Genomic DNA, 22,396 nt, shown 5'->3' on the forward strand with positions numbered 1-22,396 from the left:
ATAACCCAATCAAGATTAGCCTTTTACACTAAATATTAGCAAAGCTCAAAATGTGGTGGATAGAAGCTGTCCCCTCCTTTTAGACGCTATAGCTTAGTCTAGGCTCAGTTTTCCAGGAGCAGGGAACATGCTTCTACGGAAGGTCATTTTGAGGTCAACATTATTTTTCAACACTAACCCTTGTCACAGGCCTCTCTTAAGTTGGAAGTTGTCATTTTCCCCTTTTTAACTTTTCCTTTGACCTGGAAATCCTAGGGAAGGCCTCTGATGGCACACCTTTATCACACTGCCCTAGAGTTAAAGCCGTGACTCATTCTTAAATTCAGAAAAAGAGAGTTCAATGATTAACAGAGGCAGCAAGAAGGGCTGTGGTAGAAACCCATTCCTGAGGACCCAGAAAGTGCTGCCTGTTGACATACAAAGTTAGGCTTTAGTATCAGGCAAAGCTGCTTGCTCTCACTAACTCATAGGCCACTGTCCCTTTGTGTATGGATCAGCTTTTCCACTGGGGTCAGAGAGCATGAGTCCCTTACACAGAAAAGTCTGCTGCCGTCTCTGTGGGGTGCCTGGTCCCTGGGCCTTCTGCCTAGGAAGCATTTCTGACCTCACCTCATGTGGAGCCTCTGAACTGCCCATTTTTGGAGAAAATCTTCTCTTGAGCACTTTATATCACTCTTAGAAGAACCATGGCTTACCCACTAGAGAGGCTTCTGCAAAATGAAGCAGAGTGCTAGACTTTATTTTCAGGGAAGTGGAGTTAGAAAATCCTTAAACTTGGGGTGCCTGGGTGGGTTGGTTGGTTGTGTCCAACTTTGGCTCAGGCCATGATCTCATGGTTCATGAGTTCAAGCCCCACCCCAGGCTCTGTGCTCTCTGAGAACACAGAGCCTAGAGCCTGCTTTGGATTCTGTGTCTCCCTCTTTCTCTGCCCTTCCCCCACTCATTCTCTCTCCCTCTCTCTCTCTCTCTCTCTCTCTCTCTCTCTCTCTCTCTCTCTCTCTCAAAAAGTCTTTTAAAAAATGTAAGAAAATCCTTATACTCAATCCTCATACTATATGTGAAACATCTGATGGGCAACCTCAGGCAAATGGATATTTTAACTCTGAAAGTATTTCAGTGCAATATCTGGGAGCTATGCATTATAAAAACATAAAATGTAGTCCTTTTTTTGCCAGCTTTCTCAACCTATGATGGCTTAAAAATTCATCCTACTGAACAGAGAAAACCTAAATTGATTAATAATACCTTTCACGTGAAATCTAGCTTTACTGAAAAGGGAAGCCACTGGTGGTTTTTGTTGGATGTACCTTAAATTAAGTTAGAAACTGTTATGAAATGGAAGAGTTTTTGGGATCATCAATATTTCAAACACTTCAGACAAAGCCCATCTAGAATAATTACAAGAATTTTAAAAGTGGTAAGTCCATCTTGCAGGCAGTAGTATGGTGAACTAAAGTAGGAGTTTTATCACAAAAGAGGAACAATGTCATAAATAATTTTGTGAGTCTTATTAAAAAGAACTTGTTAAGAGGAAAGCGATTAACAAAATCTAATAACTGGGAAATCTAACTTAAGAGTTATGAAATTTATCACTGTGAAGACATGGCTGCACACACTGCTGCTCATATTTCACATACTAGTGCAAAATAATAATGATCGATGATTTGAAAGGCTTCAATTTTACCAAACTCTCATATATGTAATTCATAAAGTACTAAGATAATGTTTAAAAAATAATCATAACTATAATTTCTTAAAAATGAGCATATAACTGAGTAGGCTTATTAAATTGAGTCAGAACCATATTATTGGATTCTTAGGTTTGTGGGTTCTTATAAGACAAAACCCGCAAACCTTTTGGAGTAGTTAGGACCATACAGGGCTGGCAAAAGGCTTGGGGATTTGGTTAGAGATAGTTGGCTATAATCTGAAGCTTTTATTCTGTAGTCGCCATTTGTAACGCTTGATTACTTGACATAACCAGTTGGATCTGAGCACTAAAAGTCATTGGTCCAAATCCATTTACATATCTCAGTATTAAAGCTACAGCACTGGTCTTATTATAAATGCCTGCCTCACATTTTAATGTAAAATGTGCGATATTTAACACTTCCAGTATGAATCATATAAATGATAGAGAATTTGGCTTTTAAAGCCAAGGTTTTAAAATTATTACTACGTTTTGCGTTAATACCTGCAGTGTCAGTAACAACTTTGTGAGACCAGGTCTTGACAGTGACCAGTTTTAAAATGGGAGAGAGAGGAGAAAACCAAGAAACAGATTCTTAACTATAGAGAACAAATTGATGGTTGCCAGAGGTGACATAGTGGGGAGGGGGTTTAAATAGGGGATGGAGATTAAGGACTGTGCTTGTCATGATGAGCACGGGGTGATGTATGGAAATGTTGAATCACTGTATTGTACACCTGAAACTAACATTACACTGTATGTTAACTAAATGGACTTTAAATAAAAACGTTAGAAAACCCAGTGACCAGCTTCCTAACTCTTAAAATGTTAGATTTTCAATTATAAGGCAAATTTTGTCAATGGCCTTTCTTTGATTAAATCTTTTAATACCCATGAATAATGAAATGTCCATTAAACTACTGGGAAATACGATATATTATACTGGGTTGTGTAATGCTGAGAAGTTTCTGTCTTCAACGAAATTGTTGGACCTGTCCCTGACTTCCAGGATTATCCACATTATAGTCATTAACTGAAAACTAAAGACAGAAATGTGCCATTGTGCCCACTATGTGAAAAATAAAATCTCGTAATATCAAAGGCATGGAAGTGGCTTATCATTTCACATTTAGTGCTTTGTTTGAAGCTGACCCATGACCCATTTGAGATCAAAGTTCATGCAACTGGCAAGTAATGGTGGCATTATTGTGTGTCTGTGACATGTGAAGTGCACAAAAAAGGAATTCATAGACATAAATTGTTTGGCATGAACCAAGTTCCCTCTGAGCCTTAAGGATTTTCTCAAATGCAAAAGAGCATAAAGAATGTGAAATAAATTATTAAAGGTAGCAGTTTCATTCTTTTTCTCCCTTCCCAAAAGGCTTGGGATTCCTAGTTCTTAAAAATATTTTTATGCCTTTCAGAGTGAGTTTCATGGTCCACGACCCACACTTTTACTAAACATGACAGAACTTTTAGCAGTGGAATAGTGCTACATTTCGTCTACGTAACATGTTAAATAAACTTTAGGTTTAGGCTTAAACCCTAACTCTGATTTATTATATTTGGGGGAGGCTGTGCGGGGAGGGAAATCAACTCAGAATCAGAATGCAATGTTTGCTGTAACTTGCACAGAGCCAAAATCACTTCCATGTGCACTTAGGTGCCATGCACAGGCCAGGCCGATAAAGAGGAAAAGAAGTCTGAAAACCTGAGAGGGAGGCTTGCCCTGGGACGAGAGAAGCTGCTTAACTGCACGGGATCTGTGGCTCCTGCTTCCTCAGGGCAGGGGACGAATCAGGGAGAGATGAGCAGGGCTTCCCTTCTCTCTTCAGCATCATTTTCCAAACACACCGAGGTCTTATACAGCCTCTGGCGGGTGGCAATTTAAAAGAAAAATGTGAGGGAAGGACTGTCTGTCCAGGCAGATATTAAAAGCTCAAGGTTGTTGTTGGGGTTAGCATGGCTAGGAAGGCTTGGGAATCCAAAGCCCTTGGCTTAATTCACAGCTCTTTACTTCCTTAGAACCTTGGAGAAGTTGCCTGTTTGTGTGAATCAAGTCCTGCTGGCATAGAGCCGCATCTATTTGCTCATGTACCGCCTATGGCTGCTTTCCTGATACAACTATAAAGAGGAGTAGTTGCACCAGAAACTGTCTGGTTCAAAAAAGTAAAAAAAATGTGTACCATCTGGTACTTTACAAGAAAAGTTTGTTGACCCCTGATCAACCAAATGTGGGAGCAGGAGACATCTTCAGATAACTGATGCTAAAATGTGGATGACTACTTCTCCCCAAACCACCCCCTAGAATGCTAACCTATTAAAATGATTTTAGGACAAAATTAATTGCAATGACACAGATGGAATCTCACTGGGTACTCAACATCTATTTTAGTTGGTACCCTTCTCAAGGCTTATCAGGAAGTGCCTACCGCCTCAGTTACATACCTCCTTTACTGCTGCCTAGTTCTGGTTGGCCAAACCCACTATATTTGCTCATTTCCTCTGTTGACTCTGCTTGAGTTGCCCTTTCCATTCCCATCCCACCCTTTGTACAGGGATGGTTCCTATTTATTCTTAAGACTTAGCCTAAGCCTCCCCCAGGACATTTATTCCCCATCAAACCTTCCCAGCATCTCTGTCATCACATTTAATTCTTTTTCTTGCTCATTCTCCTTGTAAGAATCCCGATGCATATTATTCATTTTATCAAAGTACTGATCATCCACTATTATAATTACTTGTCTATATGTTTCCTCCATTAAACTATAAACTCCTCTCTTTACTCTTACATCTTAAGGGCTTAGCGTGAACATTTGGCACACAGTGGGTAAATAATATTTAATGAATCAGTATTTATTAATCTCCCTTAGTTTGGTCCATTATGAGCAAAAGTCTGGCTACTATTTGAATAGGAAGTATATTCATAAATAGAGAATCTCTTCAGGAAATTAACTTGACTACTGTGTGAAGAAAGTGGGTAAATACCATCTGCAATCGTATCCTTGTCTGTTACAGAAAACTTAACTTTTTGAGTACTGTTACTAGCTATTGAATTCCAAGATAATTTTTTTTTGTGCTGAAAAGTTGCCAACAGCTCATGTGCTCAGAAAGTACGGATTATGGTTTTTTATAAGCCCAGGTATGTTGAGGCATTGATAATGTGGGCAGTATTTTCTCAAGAATGAAATGTTCCTGAATAATTTTCCCATTACATCAGTACACAGCATTGAATCCAACAGTATTAAACAAATCCTTCTTTTTTATTTAACCTTACTGGAAAGATTTACAGAATTATATGGTATTCATATAGGACTTTGTCACAGAAGTGGCAAACTGGGGATCCAAATAGGAAACACCATTAATATTATTAAGTTTTATAGAACTTGGGAGTCCTTGCCTTTTTCTTTTTTTTAATTCTTTTTTTAAAATTTATTTTCTAATGTTTTATTTATTTTTGATACAGAGAGAGACAGAGCATGAGAGGGGGAAGGGCAGAGAGAGAAGGAGACACCGAACCAGAAACAGGCACCAGGCTCTGAGCTGTCAGCACAGAGCCTGACACAGTGCTCAAACCCACAAACGTGAGATCTGACCTGAGCCGAAGCCGGAGGCTTAACCGACTGAGCCACCCAGGCGCCCCACCTTGCCTCTCTTTTATAATGGTCCAGACTTTTCTTGATCAAGTTAAAATTTCTCTTACCGTGAATGCTGATGCTGAAAACCAGTTCTGATCAGCACGCCTCATTTAGTGGTAGAATTCATTCAAACATGTCAGATAGCCTGCAGTTACTACAAAACTACATGACACCAGAATGAACCCCCAATGGGACATGGGAGGATGTTTCAATCCTTAGATGATATGGTGGACATTTGTTAGTTGTTCTATGTAGCATGTACTTTCCTTATTTAGTACATTTTCTTTCAGGGACCCACTCCTTGCTCGCTCATAGTCTGTGTGGTTTTTGTGGGCCTACACTCAGTCACCCTAGGTCCTAAAAAACATGCCCTTGACTGATCCAATCAGCACTTCCATCACAGTGACCGTTCAGGGATTGGCACACAACTCTAAACCAATGCAATGGGACTCAGTCCTGTAATGATAAAGTATGCCTAGACTTGCCAAAGGCTACCATGTTGAGAGGCCTGCCGGAGAGTAGTACCACTGCAGGAAAAAACAGAACCAGGAGATGGAGAGATAGTGCATGGAGTTCTGGCAGCATTATTTAAGCTGTGCCTGAAACTAGAACTTCCTTGAACATTTGGGTTATGTCAACCAATACATAGGGGTCTTTTTTTTTTTTTTTGGATTAAACTAATTTGACTTGGAGTCTCCATTGCCTACAACCAAAAGGTTTTATCACCCCCATCTACAAGTAAGAGTGAAATGAAATTTAAAAGTTATCTGGAAAAGATGTCTGGGGAAAGTGCAGAGAGCTCAAACAATTGAAAAGTAGAAGAAAATATGAAGAGAATGAATATTAACCTTCTCTAAAATTTTCAAGCTAGTTTCACAAATTAGATGAATTCTCAACTGGGAATGATAGGTGAGAAAAGACATTATATTTTCACTGCCCATTTTTTACTTTCACCATTTTGAGTATAAGCATTTTAAGTATTTTAGTCATATTTTGGCATTAATATTTTAATATTATAGCTGTTACTTAAGTAGAAACTATAATGTTTCTTTAATTATGTGTTTTCAAAAGGGTTCATTCATTTTAAAGGCTTATAAATATATTATTAAATATTTCATACATATGAAAGTACATTAGAAACATAAAATATATGAAATAACATATAGAATGATACAACCAATACCTGTATACCTGTTCATCTAAGAAATGTATTGTTACAAATGAAGTTGAAGCTCCTTTACCCTTGTCTTGGAAAAATACCTCTTCCTCCCTCTAGAGGTAATTACCATTCTAATTTTGTTGTTTATCATTCTCCTGCATTGCTTCATACTTACCATATATGTATGAATGCCTGAACAACAAATGATACTATTTAGGAGGTAAGTAGGCTTCCTATTAGTGCTCTAAAAGTGTATTTTTCTCCTGCAACTTGTTTTTTTATGTTAAACCTTATATTTATGAAATTCATTCACACTGAAATGAGTAGCTTTCCTTCCTTCATTTTCACTATAGTTGTAATATTATATTTCAAGTTCTTAATAGATTGAGAACCCAGCCAAGGGGTGGGGAAAATCTACGAAACAGAATTTGTATTAAACTTTAACTGAAATTTAGCATTTCTTTTAATTATGAGGCATGCAACTGGTGATAGTAATATGTGACTTTATCACCAGTAGAAATCATAGACATTACTGTATCACATTATGGTTAATCCAGAGAGAGATCTTAATATACAGCCTAAGCTCGTTAATTACTTCGACATTATTAGCTGCTTATCTTGCTACTCTATTTAATGACTTAATAAAATACATACATTACAACATTTGTAGTATACTGGTAATAATCATATCTCAATACAATATTTATTTGTAATCCTATGTATTTTATTTGAAGGCATTAAAATTTTTTAAATATTATACTTGAGAAGAGGCCCAGAGGTCTCATCAGACTGCTAAAGAAGTTTTTGGCACAAATAAGGTTAGAACCTTTGCTCTCAAGCACTTCCACACCTAGCCATCTACCCAAAAGAAATGAAAATGCACATCCATACAGACTTATAGGGGAATGTTCACAGCAGCTTTATTAATAATAGCCAAGAAAGTGAATGGGCCTATCCATACATTACAATAATAGTTCACCAGTTAAAAAGAACTCACTATAATGGAGTGCCTGGGTGGCTCAGTCAGTTGAGCATCGGACTTTGGCTCAGGTCATGATCTTGTCGTTTGTGGGTTCAAGCCCCGCATTGGGCTCTGTGCTGACAGCTAGCTCAAAGCCTGGAGCCTGCTTCAGATTCTGTGTTTCTTTCTCTCTCTGACCCTCCCCTGTTCATGCTCTATCTCTCAAAAATAAATAAATGCAAAACAAAAAAATTTTTAAAAAGGAACTCACTATTGATACATGCTATGACATGAGTGAATTTCAAAACCATTATACTAAATGGAAGAATCCACATACAAAAGACTAAATTTTAAAATTTCATTTATATTAAAGGCAAGTATAAATATAGATGCACAATAAATTAGTGGTAGCTTGGGGCTGGAGCTGATGGGATTAACTGCGATAGGCATGAGGGAATTTTCTTAGGGTAATGGAAATGTTCTAAACTTGGATTGTGATGATGTTACACACCTCTATGGATTTACTAAACATCCATAATAAATGCTAAAGTGATAAATAAAATAGATGAAATTTATGGTATTTAAATTAAACCTCAATGAAGCTGGTTAAACAGTGAGAAACTTTGCTCCATTGTATGACCAGATCATTTCTTTTACTTTTCTGTTAAAGGTGGTTTTCATATTTGTATTGCTATTAATAGCAATATTGCTATGAGCATTCTTGTCCATATCTCCTTCTGTACCCACTGGGCATGTCTCCATGGTGTATAGCTAGAAGTAAAATTACTATATTGCTTCAACCTTGCGAGATATTGAAATATTGCTTTCCAGATGGTTGAAACAATTTATATTCCAGCAGCAATGTGTAAGAGTTCTTGTAATTTATAGGCTCACCAAGACTTGCTATTGTCAGACTTTTAACTTTAGCAATCTGGTAGGTATGAAATGGTATCTTGTTTTAATTTTCATTGTGACATTTTCATCTGGTTTAAAACACTGGTGTTTCCCCCTCTGCGGCCCAAGGCAAGACAGTGTACTGGTTAGATGCTAAGGAACATTGTGTCTAGGTTTGAATTATGGTTCTACCACTTCCTAGAGATTGTAACTTGGGAAAAATTATTTTATAATTTTATCCATATATAACTTCACATTTTGCTTTAACTTTTTCCTACAGAACATATTTTGTTCTGTGTTGTGCTTATCTGAGTAATATATTATATTTTTCCCTGTTTTCCATGTAAGTAGTCAAATCACATAAACTGTTAGAATGAATAGGTGGGTTACAAAAGTTAGATTTTTGTGCAGAAGAAGTATCATTGATAAATTCAAGAATACCAAAGACAAAGCAAAAGTCTTAAAAGAACAAGAATAAAAAATACAGATTAAATAAGTAGCAGTTAAAGTCATAGCAATGAAAGCAAAGAGACAATGTAATATCTTCAACATGCTTAAAGAAATGAACTGCCAACCAAGAATTCAGTTTGGTCCTTTCCAATCTTCACATATTCATTTCCTTTTTTTCCTAGTTTTATTTCACCCATGAGGACCTTTAATACAGTGTTAAATAAAAATGGTGGTGGACGGCATCTGTCTCATTCTTAATCTTAAATGGAGTGCTTTTAACGTTTCACCAATATGATGTTTTGTAGAATTTTTGGTAACTGCCTTTCATCAGATTAAGGTAGTTCCTTTTAATTTTAACTTTGTTCATCATAAATTGATGTCGAATTGCCTATAGCTTTTGAAATGATTCTTTAATTTTTCTTCTTTAACTGTTAATATAATGAAGGACTTTTCTAATGCCGAATTACTCTTTCAGTCATAGAGCGAACCCAAATTTGTCATCCTGTACTATCTGTTTAATATTTTGCTGAATTTTATATACTAGTAGCTTGCTTGGAATTTGTGGGCTTTTGTGATTTGTGCGTGAGTGACTGAGACGGGTCGGTGTTCCACTCTCCTGCTGTCTTGTGTGGGCGTGGCAAGTGTCGCACAGGCTGATTTCATCCTCCGCTCCTACCCACTCTGTGGTAACTCGCCTGCACTGTGAGCCCCACACACCTGCATATTTTGAATATGATGTTTAAACTCTTATTGATAAAGATTGTAGTTAGTATAGTCCTCCTGAATGCTTTCATTATATTTATGAATTTCATAACTTAATTTTAAAATTTCTGATATGTACATTTATTCATTATTATTATTCTTCACTCATTCTGTTCACAATTTATTTTTTATTTTTATTTTTTAATTTTAACGTTTATTTATTTTTGAGAGACAGAATGTGAGTGTGGGAGGGGCAGAGAGAGAGGGAGACACAGAATCCGAAGCAGGCTCCAGGCTCTGAGCTGTCAGCACAGAGCCTGATGTGGGGCTCAAACTCACAGACTGTGAGATCATGACCTGACCCGAAGTCAGCCGCTTAACCAGCTGAGCCCCCCAGGCGCCCCTGCTCACAATTTTTTTTAAGAAAAATACATTATTAAGGTATGAATGACATACAAAAACCTGTACATATTTAACATAGACAGCTTGAAAAGTTTGGAGATAAGTATATACCCATGAAATCATCACCACAGTCTATGCCATAAACATGTCTAATATCTCTAAAAGTTTCTTCCTGCTCTCCATATTTATTTTTTTGATATGCTCTATTATTATTATTTTCTTGTGATAAGAACACTTACCATAAGATCCACCTTTAAAAAAAAGTTTATTTATCTATTTTGACACAGAGAGAGCACACACACAAACAGGGGAGGGGCAGAAAGAGAGAGAGGGAGAGGGAGTAAGAGAATCCCAAGCAGGGTCCACATTATCAGAGCAGAGCCCAACTAGAGGCTTGGTCCCACGAACCTGATCATGACCTGAACCAAAACCAAGCCAGTTGGACCCCTTAAGATCTACCTTTATAGCAGAATTTAAAGTATGTAATACAGTATAGTTTCTTGCATTTCAAACTTTCCTTCAATGTACATCAAATTTTACATTACACACACAAAAAAGAAAACCCAATGGAAAGGTCATTGGTTGCTTAAACACCCAAGTAGAAAGAGGTAATTAATGGGTTGGAAGACACACCTGGAAGATGCATTTGAAATTCTTTCAGGTGCTCCTGGGTGGCTCAGTGAGTTAAGCACCCAACTTCGGCTTAGGTCATGATCTGGGGTTCGTGAGTTTGAGCCCCACTGTGGGTTCTGTGCTGATAGTTCAGAGCCTGGAGCCTGCTTGAGAGTCTGTGTCTCCCTCTCTCTCTTTGCCCCTTCCCTGCTCACACTCTGTTTCTGTCTCTGAAAAATAAATAAACATTAAAAAATTTTTTTTAATTCTTTCAAAAGCAGCAGAGAGAGACAAATGAACAGGAAATACAGCAGAGAGGTTAAAAGATACGGAAAAGTGAGTGAGAAAATGTAGTTTATATCTGAACTGAGTTCTAGAAGGCAAGACTGGAAAGAATGTAGAGAGGCAGATTTCAAAGAATAATGCCAGCCTTATAAAGACTCTTACCTCATTTTCTCTTGCCTTTGGTCTGCTTCCCAGTCTCTCTATTGGCCAAACTTACCCAGAAACACCACAGGCACATTGCGCATACCATCTGCAGAGGTCAGCATCTTGAATATAGTTCCTAGAGGACAAGAGTGGACAACAGATATTGTGAGGAGCAAATGAAACAAATTCATAGTGTTTTCTTCCAAAGTTTTTGAAGTTTGGCTTTCCACAGTTAAAACTTCATTTTAGTAATTAATTTGTCTGTAGTGTGTAATCGGGTTTAATTTTCAAAATATGTAAAAACTTCAACAAGATGAAAAGGCAGTCTACCAAATGGGAGAAAACTGTTGGAAATTATTTCTCTGATAAAGAGTTAATAACTGAAATATATCCTACAACTCGATAGCAAAAATTATATTAAAAAACAATCTATTTAAAAATGGGCAGAGGGTCTGAATAGACATTTTCCCAAACAAGACAAACAGGAGGTCAACAGGTACATGAAAAGAGACTCAACTTTCACTGATCACCAGGGAAATGCAAATCAAAACCCCAAATGAGATACCTTCACACCTGTCAGAACAGCTATTATCAAAAAGACAAGAAATATCAAGCGTTGGTGAGGATGTGGACAAAAAGGATCATTTATGCACCATTGATGAGAGTGTAAGTTGGTGCAGCAACTTATGGAAAAGAGTGTGGGGGGGATCCTAAAAAATTAAAAATAGAACCACCAAATTTATCAAGTTGAAGCTGCCTCAGACCTTCACATATGATCATACAAATTGTATTTTTCTTTATGAATGTATTCATCTTATCTTCTCCTCTTCATTTCCTGTTCAGGAGGGTACAGATTCTTATAGTTTTATTCATCTCTTTTATTGTCATTTTTATCACCTGTATTTTCTTGGCCATCTTAATTCTTTTGTCTTCATGACACCGTCAGAATTTTGGGTTCCCATTGCTGTATTGGGTTCTCATAGTTCTTGACATTTCAAAACTGAACCCATTTTCTTTATTTAATAGTTTTATGTTTTTGACATTCCTTAGAATACTTTCTCCTCATCATAATTGAATTTTGGTATAATCAACAATTATGAATACATAAAACGCAAAATAAATCTGAACTTAAGGCATACCAAAAGCAATCAAGTACAATTTATCACCAAATTCACTCATACTAATACTACATAACTAGTTCTACTGATGAATATGTTTAGGAGATTTGTCCCTGGAACACTTGTTTCTTCAGGTCATTTCACTATACCAGTGACAATTGCATATGCTTTTTGTTTGGAACCACCAGACTGCCAGAGCAAGTGATATCAACATCAGATACACTAACTATGTAATTCAATAGATTGGGAATCAGGAAACACAAGACTTCACTGTAGATTTATTTGTTTATTGTAGTGGTACCACAGATTTGTGCCCTTCAAATATGGGTATTCTGGTTAGGTTATATTTCAAGTGATCTTATCAAAAAAATAGTTATAAATACTGCATTAATTCATGCATTTCTGACATTTTGAAACATCTTGTGATTGGAAGAATTTTCCAGACACTAACTTTTGGCTGTGTACATTTCACACCATGTTGCCATTCCACTATTCACATATTTCTGGTGCCAGGGGCCATGGAACAGTCTATAATATAACCTGTATCCTGTACCTACATGTTGTGACTCCAATTAGGTCCACATGGTAGATAGTAAGAAGTATTTCTAGAAGTCATTCTTTTTTTAAATGTTTATTTATTTTTGAAAGAGACAGAAACAGAGCATGAGCAGGTGAGTGTCAGAGAGTGATGGAGACACAGAATCTGAAGCAGGTCGCATTGGGCTCTGAGCTGTCAGCACAGAGCCCAATGCAGGGCTTGAACTCACAGACTGTGAGATCATGACCTGAGCCGAAGTCAGATGCCCAACTGACTGAGCCACTCAGGCGCTCCTCTAGAAGTCATTCTTTACTGAGACAGCAGTTAGTAATAACTTAAGTGAACACAGAGTGACTGCAAATTACATAAAAATACCCAACTAAACTTAACTGCAATGAATCTCCAAATTGACTTCCCTTTAGCCAAATCCCCAAAAATGCTCAAAGCCACTGCAATGACAATCTACACAAGGAGAAATATAGAGAGACAGTCAGAATGAAAAGGAATGGTGATCCTAGCTTTGGTCGGGTGTGGTTACAGTACCTTTTCAAACTTTATAAAAACATGTGACCATGTGAATGTATTTCTAGTTCACCCACAGGGCCTTGGAAGAGGCTTATACAAGTGAAAGGCCCGATACTTACGGCTGTGGCCCTAAGTGGGAAATGGCATTTCAATTTTATTATTTTCATATAGATTACCAATGGTCTCAGCACATTTATTGAAAAGTCCATTTTTCCCCTTTTGACCCACAGTGCCAACTGCTGTATATGGAGTTTTCGTGTAATTGGGAGCCAATATTCATATGTGCTTACTGCATGTGGTTCCTGTTTCCTCTTATGGTTAGTTCCTTTTTTAAAATTTCCTGGTCTTGGGGCACCTGGGTGGCTCAGTTGGTTAAGCATCTGACTTTGGCTCAGTTCATGATCTCATGGTTTATGGGTTCAAGCCCTGCGTCGGGCTCTGTGCTGACAGCTAGCTCAGAGCCTGGAGCCTGTCTTTGGATTCTGTGTCTCCCTCTCTCTCTGACCCTCCCCTGATCATGCTGTCTCTGTCTCTCAAAAATAAATTAAAAACATTAAAAAAATTTAAAAAATAAAACTTCCTGATCTCTTAGTGATCACCTTTGTTTCCTATAAGTCCAATAACATAAGAATATTATGTTTTCTTCTGGATCTGGCTGTTTTACAGAAAAAAGACCTCCCAGAATGTCTAATATTCCATACAATTATAAGCAGATGTGTCTGTCCTTGGAGTTCTAAATTTAGGTATCAGGTTTTTCATTTTGACAGTGTCTGGTCATTCTTGATGGCCCCTTATCCTTAGTGATATTTTTGAAACATTTTATTTTTCTACATTTATTAACTATACATATCTTGTATTCTATAGCTAATCATTCCAATATCTAAAGTCTCTGTGAGTCTGATTCTGGTTATCTACTGTTTCTGTTGACTCACTGGGTTCTGCTTCCTCACAGGATTAGTGACATGATTACAAACATATGTTCAACGCACCTTTATCTGTTGTAATTCTTTGAAGCTTGACTTAAAGGAGGTTTATTTTTTCCTTTATAGAGACCATTTGAATTTGTTTCTTCTGGGGGCCTGGGAGCACTTTTAACCCAGGACCACTTGTTGGCTTGAGGTTTTTCAAATCAAACAGAAGGATGAATCTGGGCCACACATTCTTGAGAGCCAGACTATGGTTTCAAATTTTGGTGAGAGAATTCCTCTGCCATCCTTACTCTAAGCTAAGATTGAAACAAATGAGAAAATAATATTTTTCTAGTTCACCTTCTGTTGAGGGTCTAGGTTTGAGGATCAGTCATAGCTTTATGCATGAGTTTCCTTTCACAGTGCTTTAGAAACTATCCCGGATATGTCACAGACAGATATTTTTATAAGATACAATCAAAATTATTTACTAGAAAAATAGACTGCTGCTTGGATTTACTGCACTATAAAAGTTTCTGAATTCTCTTAATTTCTGCACATATCTCACCATGGATTGGCAACAGGTAATTTGTGGACCCCCTGCAAACTCCACTTTGAGTAGTACTATCATATCATCTTTCCCACCTTGGGCTGACCCTAAGCTTTATCTCCTATTTCCACATCCCACATTGTCATCAAAATGGAAGTTCAAGATCTGTTAAATTGGAAGATGTCAGAGTCCTGGGTGGGTTGGGCACTTAGTGGGTTATCTTTGGATTCCTGCTTTCAGTTCATTTTGTACATCTATAGACTTGCCTTTATATGTCACTAGTTTAGCCATGTATTAAAAGAGGTTCCTCCATGATCCAATGCTCCCTCTCTTCACTGAATGTATGCATCTATTCACCAAAAGACATGCACAAGAGTAAATTTTAACCACATTTTCATAGTTGTCCCAAACTGAAAATAGCCAGTTTCCATTAACAATGATAGATAATTTGTTATCCCAACCATATAATTATGGTAATATAAATATAAATTAAATAAATAATAAAATTTATAAATATAAATATATAGTAACATATTTTACTTACTATTACTGTATATGTACTATATAGTAATAAGAATGAACAAACTATTGCTACTTGCAACGACATAGATGATTCTTGCAGACATGATGTTGGGCCCAAGAAGGCAGATATAAAGTCATGTGTGTTGCATAGCTCTTTTTACATAAAGTTTAAAAGCAGGCAAAATTAACCATCTTGAATACATATTATGTCCCTGCTTAAAATCTCTTCCATGTCTTGGAAAAGAGTGATGGTTCCCAGGGGTCACAGGCGCTTCTGCCTAATGTTCTCTGAATGCTGCTCACAAGGGGTCTTCTCTTTGTGACAATGCATTGAGCTCTGTCCTCATGATTTGTTCACCTCTTTTGTGCGCATGTATATTTCATTAAAAAGTTTACTTAGTAAAAGGTATTTAAAAAATAGTTTTATTGAACAGCAATGGTCACCAAGCTGCAAAAGCCTGAAAATTGGGCATTACCTTCCCTCTCCCCTTAGCCCTGTGTCCAGTGATTCAGTCTATCACCTACGGCTGTGGGTCTTTTAAATAGTCTCAGTCCACCCTCCTCCCTCCTTTTCCTCCCAGACCATCATCTCTCACCTAAGCTTCTGGTACCACATCTGAATCCTTTCTCTGCATCTATCTTGGGACTCTCCAATCTACTGTAACCAACATGACCCTCCAAATGTATGACTGTGAATTTGCTATAAGTCCCTGCTTATAATCCTTCCGTGCCTCACTGCTACATTCAGTAAGGAGACCATAGTCCTTGCTGTGGCTGACAAGGCCCTGCCCAGTCTGTCCACTGCTGTGCTCACGGCTCATGAGGGCCAGTCTCCCCTGATGTTCTTTACTCCACCGGCACTGACATTCTTTCAGGCCTTCGATCTACCAATTTTTGTTGTTGCTTAAATTCAAATTAGTTAACATAGAGTGTAGTCTTGGCTTCAGGAGTAGAACCCAGTGATTCATCACTTCCATATGACACCTAGTGCTCATCCTAACAAGTGGCCTCCTTAATACCCATCACTCATTTAGTCCATCTGCTTCTCCCACCACCCCTCTAGCAACCTTCAGTTGGTTCTCTGTATTCAAGAGTCTCTTATGGTTTGCCTCCCTCTGTTTTTGTCTTACTTTTGCTTCCATACCCCTAAATTTATCTGTTTTGTTTCTTAAATTCCACATATGAGTGAAATCATGTGATATCTGTCTTTCTTTGACTGACTTCTTTCTCTTAGCATAATACCCTCCAGTTCCCTCCACATTGTTGCAAATGGCAAGATTTCATTCTTTTTGTTCACCACGTCATATTCCAGTGTGTGTGTGTGTGTGTGTGTGTGTGTGTGTGTAGCGCATCTTCTTTATCCATTCATCAGTTGTTGGACATTTGGGCTCTTTCTCATAATTTGGCTATTGCTGATAGCACTGCTATAAACATGGGGGGGCATGTGTCCCTTCAGATCAGCATTTTTGTATCCTTTGGATACATTTCTGGGTTATAAGGTAGTTCTATCTATCACTTTGCTTCCCACATAGGCTCCTTTTTACACGAAGATCAGGGCAGAGACAGGAGACAGAGGGTCCAAAGCTGGCTCTGCACTGAGAGCAGAGAGCCCAATGTGGGTCTTGAACTCACAAACCATGGGATCATGACCTGAGCTGAAGTCAGAAATTAACTAATTGAGCCACCCAGGCATCCCTCTCTTCAGCATTATTTTTACCATACTAACTGCTCATAGATCACAACTTTAACCTCTTCCTCAGTTAAGGCTCCACTGTTCTTTCTTCCTTCTGATCCTTTATTTTCCTTTAAAGCATGCGTCACTTTTATAACTGTCATTGATTGTAGTAATTGGTGTTGATATCTGTCTCTCCTACTGAAATGTAAGCTTTAGGGAGCAGGAATTGTATCTCACTTGTTCCCCCATTTTTCCAGAATCTCAACACCATGCTTTGCATGTAATAGTTTCTTAATTAATATTTGCTGAGTAAATGAATTAATTAATGTGTTTTGCGATACTATAATAGCAAGTGTGCTAGAGACAATTACATTTAAATATCATGCTGGACATTTATTTAAACTCTAGGGAAAATTCATTAGAATATTTTTTTCTCAAAAATTTTGGCATTTGAAAATTAATTAAGTCATTCCTTTGGATCATGTCACTCCTTGACCCAAATCTCCCCCATTATATAGATGTGATTTGGTCCTTATTGCTTCTTTGGCCTTGTCCCATTCTGTTCTTCCTTTCTCATGCTGCCCATCCCAAGCATGGTCCTGCTTTAGGGCCATCATATTAGTTGCGTGCTCTGGTGGGATTGTTTTTCCCTAATGTTCACATGGTGGGATCTACCATATTCATGAAGTTCCAGTTCCAATTTCACTCTTCAGATAAGTTTTCCCTGTCTCTTCAATATAAAGGAAGCTGCCTGCCCTAGATACTCTCTACCACATCATCCTGTTTTATTTCCTCATTTACTGTGTCAGGAATTATGTTGTTTTTTGTACTTGTTTACTATTACCAACACTAGACTGTAAACTCCATGAGGGCAGGCACTGCATTAGCTTTATTCACTGGTGTTAGCTAGTGTATCTAGCATTGATATATGTGACTAAATGATTGAATGAATGTGTTAGTGATCGAGCATTCATTTATCCTTTCAATGTAGGGCAGTGCTGTACAATAGAATTCTCTATGATGATGGAAATAGTCTATGGATTAGTCAGTGTTCTCCAGAGAAAAAGAACCAATAGGATATATCTATATCTACATATCTATAGCTATATATCTAGTTATATATAAGAGGAGATTTATTATAGGAATTAGCTCATGTCGTTATAAAGGCAGAGAAGTCCAACAATCTGCCATCTAAATCCAGGAAAATCCACGGTACAATTCAGTCTAGGTTAGAAGGCCTAACAGCGTAAATCCTGATCTGCATCCCAAACCTTGAAAATTAGGGGCACAGATGTCTAAGGGCAGAAGATAGATGTGTCAGCGGAGGCGGGAAGAGAGCAAGTTCTCCCCTCTTTTTTGTTCCTCTACTTTTTTGTTCTATTAGGGCCCTTGATGGATTAGATGATGCCCATCAACATTGGTGGGGGGGAATCTACTTTGCTCAGTTCACCAACTGAAATTCTAAATCTTCTGGTAACACTCTGACATGCACTCTGAAATAATGTTTTACCAGGCATCCCCTGGTCCAGTCATGTTGACACATAAAATTAACCATCGCAGCCTACACACCTGCTCTCTCCAATATAGTCAGTATTAGCCACAGTAGTTATTGAATAACTGAAATGTGCCTAGGGTACCTGAAAAACTTAATTTTAAATTTTAATTTCAATTTGAAAATAGACACATGTAAAATAGGGCCTACCATAATGGACAGTGCAGCTCAAGAGAACCTGATTTAGGATTGGGGGCAGGGTCAGGAAAGATTTTCTTAGAGGCTAATGTGTAAATGTAGATGTGGAGGAAGAGTTGATAGCATCCACGTGAGGAGTGAGTTGGGGGAGGGAAGGCTGAGGGTGTGCACGTAGGGCACAAGAAATGGGAAGGACATTCCAAAGAGAGGAAACATTATACAAATTCCTGGAAGGGGAGACTTTTAGTGTTGAGGAATTGGGATCTTTTTCAGAAATTTTATGATATAATGACCTTTTATTGACCCCTAGCTTCTCTCATCTTCGTATTTAAAATTGGAGTGCATTTTAAGTAACATGTTCTGGCAGGACATGCATATCAGAGCCAATCTTTCCCCAGTGAAGTTTCATTCCCTAAAGACTTAGCTAACTACCCCCCCGCCTTTATTTTTCTTAAGAGTCTCAACTTCTTCAGACTATACCATGTCTTCCAAGTAATAAATTTTATAAGTTTACTTCTGTGTAGGGAAGAGGTTCCTTTTATTTGGCCCTTTACTATTTTGGAGCCTAAAGAGTTGGCTGACTCCCATTCATTCACTTTCTCCGTACATATATAATTTTATAAACTTTCTGCTTGACTTTGGCATAGTAAATAAGAGTAGAGATTTACTTTCTCATACATATCAAGATGTTTGCTACTTGGACTCAAAAGATCAATGAAAGGCAGTGAGTGAACTCTTGCAACTTTTCAATGTAATTCAACTTCTGTTTTTATTTTATCTGGATTCATCCTTTCCCAATGATTTGAAAGCTGTGGATCTATTACATATACATAAATATATCATGTATATATTTCCCATTGTGTTATGATTATTCAAATTCAATACTGGGCAATAATTTCTACATATTAGCAAGAAAGGATTTACAGGCTAAGAATGCTTAAGTTTAATTTTTTTGGTAGAGTAATTGCCACGTCAGAGAAGTTTTAATTAAAAAAGAATCTTGCCCCATTTTAAATTCCCTTACCCACAGATTTACTCATTTTTCACCCCTGACACTACCTTTTATTTTTTGCAGATTTTTTTTTATGTAAGCCAATTTTTCTTGAAAAGCATTTCAAGAAAGTTGAAGGCTTGTAGATTTTGTGGACCAAATATTCTTGATGTTTATTATGATTCACTAAATAGAAATAAGATCTAAGGCTTAGCACAGGAGCTAGGAAACTGGACGTTTTGAATTGTAACGTACTTTGCCTCAAATATATTGTGAGACTAAAATTGCTCTACTAGGACGATGCTAATTCCGTTTAATTTAATTTAATTTTTGATACATATATTTTTTATTTTAGAGAGAGAAAGAGAAAATGCATGAGTGGGGAAGAGGGGAAAAGGGTGAGAGAGAGAGTCTTAAGCAGGCTGCACACTCAGCGCAGAGCCCAATGCAGGATTCCATCCCACTACCCTCGGATCCTGACCTGAGCTGAAATCAAGAGTCTGATGCTCAACTGACTGAGCCACCCAGGTGTCCCCAAAGATGCTAATTCCTAATGTTCATGATGATTCTATATAGACCTTGTGTGTTTTCCTGACTTACTTTTAAGATTATTAAAATGTATTAATAAAGCTTGTTGAACTGGGGTTGACCATGAAGGTATCAGAGATTGGAGCTCTATTACTTTAAGGGCACAAGTACTCATGCTTGTGCAAAGGACTGTTAAGTGGGGTGTACCAGCATCTACCTTTCTCTTAAGCAACTCAACACCACTCATTATTTAAACAGTCTCTGTGTCTGTTAATGAACAACCATGGGGCTGAAGTCAGAGATTTGAGCCTGAGTAGTTAAGAGTATGAAAGTCACCGAAATGCATACAGCAAGGTAATGTAAAAAGTTAAGAAAGCACAAAAAAAGGGGAAGATTGGAAAATAAACTTGGTTACATAAATTGAATGTTAAAAAAGCTATGGTAAGAGATGCAAAAGAGAGTACTTCTTATTCAGTAGAAAGTGGGGGACCTCTGGGAATTGGTGACCTTCTGGGAATTAAGTGCCAGTTATGTCCTGGACCAATTATCAGTGCTTTTACTAAAGACAATTTATTTAAAGTAGCAACCTTGGGAACAATCATGGCCAGATTTGATCCCAGGTTCCTCTTCTAAAATGTTTTTTTTTTTAATGTCTTTATTTTATTTTGAGAGACAGAGCAGAGAGCGAGCAGGGGAGGGGCAGAGAGAGAGACACACACACAGAATCTGAGCAGGCTCCAGGCTCTGAGCTGTCAGCACAGAGCCCGACGCAGGGCTTGAACCCATGGATTGTGAGATCGTGACCTGAGCCGAAGTCTGATGCTTAACTGACTGAGCCACCCAGGTGTCCCCAGGTTCCTCGTCTGAGTGCCCTTGACAAATCACTTAACTTCTATGAATCTCAACTTTCTTTTCTAAAAAGTGAGAATAATTATATCTACTTCATAGGCTCATGTAAAGATTAAATGAGGTAATCAGATATTAGTAAAGCATAGTTCTTTTCCCCATCCCTCTAACAACACCAACATGCATTCCTTAGAAGTGGTTTACAGTGGTTAAGTCCTGGGACTCTAGAATCAGACTGTTCAAGTCATAGCTTTCTCACTTACCAGCTGTGAGACCTTGGGCAAGTTACCTGACCTCTCTGTGCTCCATTTTCATAACATGTAAAATGAGGATATTAACAGTACTTTACCCATAAAATTATTATGAGGATTAAAAGAGATTAGTCTATGAAGTATTTAGGACAGTGCTTCTGCACATGGTAATCATTTTAAAAGTGTTAGCTAAAAATGTGCAATAGTTCTGGATTCGTTCTAGAAGTGATTCATTTTGTGGTAGGTTATTTTCCCAAAACTGGACAGGAAGACATGGTAACAGTCATGCTGGCTGTGGGGGGAGTTTCTTATAATTCTGTCCAGGACAACACAGCCTGCAGTGAACAGGTGGCGGTGGTAACCTTCCTTCCAGCTGAGGTTGTAGCTGGTTGCAAGGCAGTTCTGAGTGAGAGCCTTCAGAAGCAGTGGCCAGGTGGTATTGCATCCAGCCTTTGTTACTGATACTGGGCAAATTAACATTTCTGTTTCTTCCCTTGTGAAATGGGGAGATTTTTTGCCTCTGGGGGTGGTGTGAGTATTAAAAGCAGTAATTCACCTACAAACCCATATAGCCTGCACCCAGCACAGAGCTGCAGTGGTTACGATGATTACAACAAATATGGGCAGTCAGGCCCTCGGGGATCAAAGGAAGGAACACCAGAAGGCAGCCAGAAGTGGGCCCTTTCTGCCAGTCTGAACTCGGTTTGGATAAGAGGAAGAAAAACAATTTCTTCCTTTTGCAACCAAATGACTACTGAAGTCTCCCCTTGGACCCTGCCTTTCACGCCGCCCCTCTCCCCTCAATAGGCAAAGACACCATTCTTTCCAATTTTATAATCTACTCATTTCTGTACGTGCGGGTTTATCTGGGTTTGGTGGTAAGCCAAGGGTGGGTGGGGAGAGGCATTAAAACCTGGCAACCCAGCTCCCCCATCTCTGGATGCCGCAGGGCTCCTGCGAGCCGTCTTCAGCTAAAAAACGTGCTTTTTATTTCACTTCCCCGCAGTCTCCTGTGCAGCAGCTCATTACCACCCGCTTCAATCACCACTGCCAGCATCTCCCCAGAACGTTTTCCCCTTCCCCTATTTCAGGGACATTGGTCGTAGCTGACATTTAAAGGAAATAAACACTGATTTTAAAAATTACAACCTTCTCCGCCTTAAGAACCCAGCAGCAATGAATAACAGAACAGTCCAGGGAAGAGAGCCTGTCGGGGCTCAGCTCCGCCAGCCCTTCCTGCCACACAATTCCCCACACCCGAGCAGCACAAATCACCATTTCCAGGCACCACTCGAGGCTGCCAATTCCACTTTCGCT

This window comes from Suricata suricatta, chromosome 2 (assembly GCF_006229205.1).
Source record: "Suricata suricatta isolate VVHF042 chromosome 2, meerkat_22Aug2017_6uvM2_HiC, whole genome shotgun sequence".
Classification (NCBI taxonomy): domain Eukaryota; kingdom Metazoa; phylum Chordata; class Mammalia; order Carnivora; family Herpestidae; genus Suricata; species Suricata suricatta.